A 10,652-nucleotide genomic window follows, 5' to 3' on the forward strand; every position below is an offset into this window, starting at 1 on the left:
CATTTGAGGGATCCCTGAAGTAAAATAATAATAACTCATATAATCATCAAATCATAAAAAAACAGTCCATTACATTAAGAAAATGTATAAATACATTCAGTATAAATAGGTAAAAAACATACAAAATCCAGTAAAAGATACTTTCTCTCTTTCACATTCTGGTTCTCTTTCAAATTTTGTAGGCGAGCCTATTTTGTCCTGCTCGACTTGTCATTACCAAAATAGAAAGCATGTCATTTATTGTGTTCCATATTAGTACCATATTAAAGGGGCGGTTCAGGATTTTGGACATAGGACCTGGAGTTGGTAAGAGTGTAAGTAAGACTGTTTTTAGTTGCAGGCTAACACATACTGATGACTTGAGCTACTCTAGCACCTGCAAACTGCAACTAGAAGGACTGGATGAAACGTGTTGAAAACGGTCTTCACTGACAAATATCACACTTGCTAACTTGGAAATGAGATCCTATGTCCAAAATCCTGAACCACCCCTTTAACTACCCCCGTGTATTAAAAAAATTATAGACCTACAGACATTTGTAATTAGCCAAACGTGTGTGTGTTCTAAGGTGAGGCCAAATATAAATTTTCATCCAAGCTATTGGTAACTAACCATGTAGAAATCAGCAATCTTTAGATTACATTGCTGTGCAGTGTTTCATAAAGCAAGTAGCGACTATGTCAAGCCAGGTGTAATTAATTCAGGATGTGTTCACGTTCTCGTTTCTGCTCCAAAGGGCCCACGGGGTTGGAATTTAAAAACATGCAGAAAAAAAGTGTCATTCACACAAAGTGAAAAATCGCTTTTGATACAATACGCCTAACAATGAATTAAACTTTCCCTTTTTTGAATGGGGTAACACGCCTATCTCTGAAAAACAGCAAGAGTAGGCGTGGTGCACAAACTGAATGCAAATGTATGCACCCATGTGTGATTGCTTCCTTGTCTCGGCACCAAAGATGCACATGTACGAGTATGTATACCTTTATATTGGCTTTATAACCAAATTAGTTTAAAACACCTTCGAAAAATTGCCCCCCCCATTTCCAATCAACTATTAGGCTACAGTAGGCCACTCATCAAATGACTATCAACAAAAGAAGCAAACAATAAGTAGGCTATATTAATAATTATAAGGCTATCACAATTAAAATGATAACCATATGGCAGTAGACAGACAATCTGTTGCATTTTGCGAGCAAATACATTATTAAATTGTATATAAATGGAATAAAGCTCCTTTCACACGGAGGTCTGATTTGAATGACAGTTGAACCAATAAGACAACATTATTACCATTAGAATGAACAAAGCCTGTCTGTTAGCATGGTCGGGACCAGGCTAGGTGCAGAGAATAAATCCCCATGGTAACTTATGTGCCATCTCTTTTGTGAAACCGAGTCCAGGTTAAATTCATCCAGGATAACCTAAAAATCCCAGCTTAATCCCTTATCTAGGTTTTGTGAAATACCCCTCAGGTATTCCACCTCGAACAATTTTAATTGGAGTAAATCAACATAAATAAACAGACCATAAACTAACTCAAGGAATGCAGCACACAGCTATAAAATAACACACAGGACAAAGTTGTTACTAATTTAATCAATTTAGTTAATTAACTTAATAGCTTCTTACCCAAATCACGAGCTTTATATCGGATGTCTTGCATCATCTCGATGAGGTTTTTTACCATGCGGCCATGTGTCTTCTCATCTGCATTGCTGGTGTTAGCTGGGAAGTTGTCTAATGGAATGACGAACACCAAGCAGTGAACTTTCTCATTCACAGTTGGGCAGCTGTTGTACCCTTCGTCATTCTTTAAGCTAAAGAGAGGGAGAGAGAGAGAGAGAGAGAGAGAGAGAGAGAGAGAGAGAGAGAGAGAGAGAGAGAAAGAGAGAGAGAGAAAGAGAGAGAGAGAGAGAGAGAGAGAATCACTAAAATACCCCACACAGTAAATTTTCTTTTGTCCCTTTTTGGTAGTTTTTGTCCTTATGTCTATGTGGCAGTCTACCTTGTATCCCTCCTTGATATGACCTTTCAAAGCATTGATGATGTCTCTTGGGTGCACTCAGGCCCATGACATCGCTGATGACAAATGGCAGATCACTTTCACGTTCATCTTCAAATTGGTAGGTTTTGTACTAATAACATCAACAAACACAGTGAACACAAAAATTATAGTAACCTTGCAGAGCAGTTGTGTATATTACTACATACTATTGATTGATACTGAATGTATACTGAATACACAAAATGTGTCTCACTTCCTTAGTAAAGCTTGTGCCAGCAACTGCACAAGCTGAATTATTCATCTTGTCCAGTAAGATGTTCTTTATAGACTGGATGAAGCTGGACTTCCCAGCTCTAACAGGACCAATCACAAGGATCCGGAGATGCTGAACAGCAGGTGTCAGTTTCCTCAAATTCTCCTTCATTCTAAGGTTTTGACAATACAAAAACATGTACAATATGCTCAGGACATAGTTGATACAACTGTCTGAATATAAATATAATACAAATCCATTAACTATCAAAATGTAATAGACAAAGAAGGTGATACATTTGCCCCCAGTTGATGTCACACCAGCCAGGTTTAATCACTAAAAGACACAGCAGACCAATCAGATGGGACATGGTTTGTGTTGTGTCTACGGTAAATGTTATTTTGGGAGTATGTTTGGAAGGAGGCTTAAATATATTGGACACTTACTTGGATCATGCAGAGGTGATGGTTTAGACAAAGTATATCCCATTTTCACCTGCCAGAATAGATCACAGGGTGAATTATTTGGATCTATATCAACTGATTGGATTGTGTGCATATACCTGAGTGTGTGAGAGGGTGTGTGTTTTATTGTGCAACTTTGTGTTTTCTGCAAAATGACAACTGCATTAGTAGCATTGAGTGTAGCTGGGTGGAAAAAACACTACAACAAATGTGTGCAGGTTGTTCATTATCCGGTTTTGAGATCCTGGCAAATTCCTGCATGGCATCCAATTCAAGGCTCACATTGCATCCCAATTTGTTTAACAAAGAAACACCTTTTTTGCCTTTACTTTGTTCATGGCAATCCAGTAAAAAGTTGAGAATCATTATGAGTGCATACACCTTACAGTAGGCACGCAGGCTAACACGCAACCTCAGGTCAAGTCAGGTCAGATCAGTTAATTTGCACTACAACAAATGTGTGCAGAATTACTGTTACTAAAATTTTACTCAAATTGTTGAAAAACAATCGTTATCTTCCTTAATTGTAAGTCCATCTAACGTAGCCTAACCAATATTTTTGTGCAATTGCAACACTTCATACACTTCTGATTAAGAGACAAATTACGTTTGGTGTGGTGAGGTCTCCTTTTCCTATCAATCCACCCTTTAGCCCGGTGGAGTCAGGCACCCCCTAGTGGGGATTGGTGGAATAGACACATAATGGATGGGGCGTGACAAACACTCATTGACAAGTGAGAGCATATACTCAAACCAAAATTACCACACAAAGACTGTCATTGACTCATATAGATCATTGATGCTGTCAAAATTAACACATGATCGGCTTTATTGATTTGAAAGTTCATGAATAAATACATAAACAAACATACAAATAAATGGATATTTTAATTAATATATAACTAAGTGAAAAAATAAATGCAATTAATCACGGACTGTGGAATTTACACAGGCTGTCTTAAATAAAGTCCTACAGCTAGGATGAAGATCATGGTATCAATGTACACTGGACGACCTAACACAGCCATTGGAGAGAAGAAGATCAGGGCTCAATAACCAATCATACTTTTTTTGCACACGTCAGCACAACTGTAAAGAAAACAGTATTAGAGAGTTTATTGTGTTTGTCCTGCCTTTATGAGAAGAGGAGGCCTGTGATTATATATCTGTGTAGGCTACTGGGTCTTATCATCAGCAAGCTTCCAATTGTCGTCTTTAGATGTATTGCCAAGGTATTACACATTTTATATTATATGAAAGCTGCATTTCACTTAGAACCAATTGCTTATTGCTACCAGAGCTTATTGCTATTGTTGTATGTGTCCTACTTTGTGAAGAGAGGATGTTTACATCACTCCCTACTCTGCTATATGCTTATCAGCAGAAACAGTTTGACTTTCATACACAGGAAGTGGTGGCTGGCACAAAACAGCGTATGGTTTAGTGTGGGTGCAGGATTGGATAAGTGCTCGTGGGAACAAAACACATAAAATGGGCCAATATTGCTTTGTGACCATGTTTAATGGCTGTAATATTTGTGCAGGGAACACACACACTTTCTGGCATGTTGAATGCTGAACACCACACATAGTTATTCCAATTTCCCTTTAATGCAAATGTTCATAAAACCTTACTGTAATGAAAATAAGAATTCTTATAACAACCAAACAGAGAAGTTCAGTCTCGTGTCTAACACTGTTTAAAAAACACAGCTCAGCATTTCAGTGGGGCAAATTCTACACAACTATTAGCGCACACTGTATGATGTTACTACTGTAAGGGCCCAGTGGTGTAGTGATACGCAGGACTACACAGTATACCCACTTAAAAATCATCACCATCTCAGTATACCCACTTAAAAATCATCACCATCTCAGCATACCCACTTAAAATAGGCAAGGATACGTATACACATTTGGGGTTTATCACAGTAGGCTATACCCACTCCAGTTAATTAGACTATCACAGTACACCCACTACAGCTAACTAGACTGCACCACAGTATACCCATTACAGCTAACTAGACTACATCTCAATATATCCACTACAGCTAACTAGACTACACCACAGTATACCCACTACAGCTAACTAGTAATCAATTAGTAAACATTTAGTATAAAATACTTTTCACACCGTTCCACCTTTGATCTAGGCGCCGCCTAATGGGGATTGTGGACATGACAAACAGGAGGATGTTTGTGTCTCTTCAAGCCTTTCTATGAGATATATATTTCTGACAATGAAGATCAAAGACTCACTACAAAACGACCACCGTGCTGCTATCAAAATTAACAAACTCTGAAAAATTGAAACTCTCCTAAATGTGCATCTCGTATTGGTTGAAACACTTTATTTTGCTTTTGAGTGGTTGCCAACCCCTGTTGGTAGCTATTGTTTTTGTGTACAGATCTCGGAGCCAAGGCTGCCTACAGAGACACATTTTTTTTGACGGCCTGCTTATGGGGCAGGCAACTAGCGGATCGTTAGGAAAGATTAGATGAATGGGTAACACTCCAAAATAAGGTGCCATAATAAATAGCAAACTAGTAATTACCTAACCCTTTGTTAATATTTGTTAATTGTTACTAAAATATCTATTTGGCACAAGTTAATAGTTTTTTCATCATTAATTAAATATTAGTTGTTTCCATAAAATCTGTATGTTAATGTTTTAACAAATCTATTAACTAATATTGTATTAATATATGTTAATAGTTAACTAAATATATTTTTGGCTAATTAACAGTTATTTCTTACATCACTTAAATGTTAAATGTTTATTTACAAACTATATGCTAACATAAAAGTTAATGACATATTATTATTTATCTAGCTTTTCTGATTAGCTTTGTGGATAATGTATGGAATTTATGGTTTATGGCTTTATGGTCTTGTGGGGTGTATAAGGCCCCCTACTGCCAGTGGTTGGTTGTGTGGAATGTATGGTACCAGTGGTTGGTTGTGTGGAATGTATGGTTTATGGCTTTATGGTCTTGTGGGGTGTATGGTCTTGGTTGGTTGTGTGGAATGTATGGTTTACAAGGCTTGTGGGGTGTATAAGGCCCCTACTGCCAGTGGTTGGTTGGAATGTATGGATGGCTTTTGGTCTTGTGGGGTGTATAAGGCACCCTCCTGCCTTCTTCCTTCTTCCACTTCATCCTTATTGGATACCTCTGTGGTTGGCTGTCCTGTAATTGGTGACCTTATGTCTAGTGTTTGAAAGTAGTGTACTCTTTGCCTTTGGAAGTACTATTTGGTTGCTGCTTGAATTTGGTGAAATTCAGGGGAGGGGGGTGTAACAGTTAGAAATGTAGTTTAGTGTTTGTATGTGATTTTCGCCGTAATTAAGCAGCTTTATTGAGATTGGTGTTTTGGAGCCCCCTTTGGAGAAACGCTCTGCTGCGTTTTGTCCTTGTATTGTTGCCATAGCTGATCAGAAGCGGTATGCTTTGCATTGCGTAGGTTGACTGTATAAAGCTCTCCCGACTTTGTTTTAATTTTGTAACTGTAAAATGTTGTTTAAGTTGAAAACTTTGATATACCACCTGTTTTATGTTACTTTACATGTATTGTTAAGATTTGGGTGCAATTCTAGTAACTTAGAGAACGTTTATTAATGTTTTCATTATGACCACGAGTTCATACACACGAAGTCTAGCATTGACTAGCTGTAAACTCCGCTAGCAACTTTCCATGCATTCAGTGTAGTTTAGCTTAGTGTGCATGGAAAGTGCAATTCAGTCTATCAGGAAATGAATGTACATTTAGTTTAGCATTATGTTTATGCATTACCTCCGTATGGTCTACGTCTGTGAGTGTTTAGTGAGTCTCAGAATATTAATAAACTGTCGTTCTGTGCACCTGAACATTCCATGTGGCATGTCTCCCTTGCTAGTAGGGCTGACAGTGATGGTATAGGAATGATGCATGTAATATAGCCCATTCAACTACTTTTTTTCCTAAAGGAATAAATGTGATAAGCCAGTTCTGGTCTCAGTCCCTTACCCGTCTTACTAGTTATATATGACTAATATATTAATAAAGCTTAACCAACTTTATTATAAGGGTCCCCCATACTGATAGTTATATGTTACTAATATATTAATTAAGCTTAACCAACTTTATTATAAGGGGCTCCACACTGATAGCTATATACTACTAATATATTAATTAAGCTTAACCAACTTTATTATAAGGGTCCTCCATACTGATAGTTATATACTACTAATATATTAATTAAGCTTAACCAACTTTATTATAAGGGGCTCCACACTGATAGCTATATACTACTAATATATTAATTAAGCTTAACCAACTTTATTATAAGGGGCCCCACGCTTATAGCTATATACTACTAATATGTTAATTAAGCTTAACCAACTTTATTATAAGGGGCCCCACGCTTATAGCTATATACTACTAATATGTTAATTAAGCTTAACCAACTTTATTATAAGGGTCCTCCATACTGATAGTTATATATTACTAATATATTCATTAAGCTTAACCAACTTTATTATAAGGGGCCCCACGCTTATAGCTATATACTACTAATATATTAATTAAGCTTAACCAACTTTATTGCAAGCGGTTCCGGCGCCGACAACAGTGGCAGCATGTCAAGGTAGCTCCGTGTTTTTTTCTTGAATTTCCCCTTTGGGATCAATAAAGTATCCATCTATCTATCTATCTATTGTAAGGGTCCTATGGAGAGCAGTTCATATTGGGATAGGCAGAAGCACAGTTTAATAACAATTAGTTAATAATAATAAGTCATTAACTTTTCTATTAACATATAGTTTGCAAATAAACATTTAACATTTAAATGATGCAAGAAATAACTGTTAATTAGTGCCATTTAGTTAACTATTAACATATAGTAATACAATATTAGTTAATAGATTTGCTAAAACATTAACATACAGATTTTATGCAAACAACTAATATTTAATTAATGATTAAAAAACTATTAACTTGTGCCAAATAGATATGTTAGTAACTATTAACAAAGGGTTAGGTAATTACTAGTTTGCTATTTATTATGGCACCTTATTATGGAGTGTTACCGATGAATGTGATCATTTATGTTTGGTCCTTTTTTTGGGCCTGAAATCGCTGATACAACCTTTAATTGAAGATAAGATTTAAGATTTATTACTGTTTATATTCGTATAACTAACTGTTTACCATGTTGTTAGTTGCTTTGGTTAAAAATGAGTCAGCCACATGTAATGCAACGTAATGTAATGTAATTTAAGACAATTTAAGATAAATGTATGTAATCCATTGGCAGAAAAATTCACTTGTTATTTTTGTCTTAATTTAATAAGATTTTGACTCATTTTTTGTCATTATTTTAATCTTACAAGAAAGCTCATGGTAAGTATCTTACTAAAAAGTAAGTACTAAAAACTATACTAACTAGATTTCTTTTTTTATATTTATATAAGATGGTTATACCTTGCTTAGATATCAGTTTTTGCAGTGTATTCCCACTTAGTTTTTCAGATAGGACAGCAGAATGTCCATAAGCGGCTAGCTAGCATAGTTTAAAAGCTGAAAAAAGGCTCTTTCATCTGTGACATCTGTGTGGTGAGTACTTTTCGAGGAGTTCAACAGAGAAGAATGGGTGTATTTGGATGCACTTTGTGTGCCCATTGTACTGTAGTGTCAAAAAGTGAAGCGTTGCGCCATGCTATGGGGAGACTGCGGCTGTGCCATTTACCCTTCTAGGCGACTGATAACATTACATGATCCCTACGAGACACTATTTTATTATGACCGCCACGCAGCAAAGCGGCGGTCATATAGGTTTAGTCAGATTTATTTTTTTCTTTCTTTTTCGCATGGCCAATTCGCAAGGATTCCCGGGACACTGAAAGACCGGGGTGCTTGGTGGGCATGTAACCCCACAAGGATAGCATGGAACCTTGGTGGGCATGTAACCCCACAAGGATAGCATGGAACCATTGTTTTTCGTTTTGATCTGTAGCCTCCCCGCTGGACTGGACACCCTGAAAGGAGGGTAGGGCGGGCACAGTTTTTTGTGAATATCTCGAGAACCGTAGGGCCTAGGAGGACCACCTTTTTTGTGTATGTTGGTCTTAAAAACCCCTCACTGCTCCCCGAGCGCCGCTTTTGTTGCAGGCAGCTCACTGCGCCGGGATTAGTGTGTGCTTCACCTCACTGTGTGCTGTGTGTTTCACTAATTCATGGATTGGGATAAATGCATAGACCTAATTTCCCTCACGGGATCAAAAAGGGTACATATATACTTATACTTATATATACTTATTCTCTGTATTTGGACATTTTTTAATGAAGACATTCATTAATGTCATCTACCTTAGATCACAGGCTGAGGGTTTTCCTGATACCCACCCTATACTGTATACACTACAAAAAATAAAATCTAACCAATTGCTATTAAATCTTATATTAAGATCAAACAATCTATTTAGGATTGTTTTTAGCACTCTCTTGAAAGATCATTTTGACTTAATTTAGTAAGACTTTGACTTATTTTAAGGAGTCTTTTCAAGACAAAGACTTAACGCACTGGCGACAAATTTGCTTGTTTTCAAGATGACACATCTTAGGAGTCAAACTCTTCTTAAATTAAGTTAAATTATTTTATGAGAAAGTGCTAGGTCAGTCTCTTTATACTGAAAACAATATTAACTAGACATTGACCTTGATATAAGATTATTAACACTTGGTTAGATTGTATTAGATAAGCAGATTTGTGCAGTGTATATATGCATATATTATATAGTATATTATCCAAAGACCATGAGTCTAAGAGCTACAGAATGGACAGAGATCTTATCTTACCCTCCTGCTTGAGAATTCTGAGGAACAGGAAACAGAAATGAAATGAAACAGGTTGGCGATGAGGATGTACGTTTATTTCGGCACTTCAGGATACAATTGATACGATCTGTGTAGGTTACAGAGTGGATATCATGAGTATAACGTATTTAGTAAATGGGAAAGAAGTCCCTTGTCCAGCAGAATGTATTTTTTTCTATTCTGTGATTTTTTATTTTCATTGATTATCCTGGCTCAGACTGTCTACTGTCATCCCACAGCTCTATTCTTTTTCTTTATTCTGATTGACAGGTCTGCCGTCAAGTAGATGCGGACTATACATCGGCGTCTCACCTCTGTGTATGGTTTGCACTGATGATGGTCTGAGGACTGAAACGTTTGTATATCACTTCACTTGGTAGAACCTTGGCTTGATGGATTGTGTGGTGTCAAATCCAAATGAAATAATACAACTCAAAAGAAGTCCGCACATCGTGGATGTATACTGCAGATGATGGCTTTAATGCACTCCGGAGCATTGGTGAAGCAAGCAAGTAAGTGAAAGCTAAGCTAAGCAAAGTGAGCAGTGAGCTAATATCCTCTGGCTGTTGTCCAGCCTTTATACCCCTTCAAGTCATCCCAGACAAGACCCTCTATGTTTACAGACAACTGACCAAGTAATATATGGTACTCCACCTTTGCCCTCTCATCCTGTTATTCATACATTCTTTAGGTTTTGCCATTCTTTAGGTTTTGCTTACATTTCCTGGCACCAAACCTTATCTATGACATTTTCTGCCAGGCCTGCTCTTTCACTTAAACCAGTCTTCCTTTCCCACACTGAACATACTACAGAATTCAGTTTCACAAAACAATGATATTACACAGAATAAAGATACTACATAAAAGATATATAAACTAAAGGATATATTTCAATAAAAGTCACAACACTTTGTCTATTTATTCAACAGCAAATAATGGTGTGCAAGTTTTTTTCTTGATTGACTATAACATTGCCCAGAACTAACGCCCCCTGATGTCCTCCTTCACATGAGGACAAGCCAGGTCCACTTTTGTCAAGATGACCACCTGAGGGATCCCTGAAGTAAAATA

This window comes from Alosa alosa, chromosome 7 (genome assembly GCF_017589495.1).
Source record: "Alosa alosa isolate M-15738 ecotype Scorff River chromosome 7, AALO_Geno_1.1, whole genome shotgun sequence".
Lineage (NCBI taxonomy): Eukaryota > Metazoa > Chordata > Actinopteri > Clupeiformes > Clupeidae > Alosa > Alosa alosa.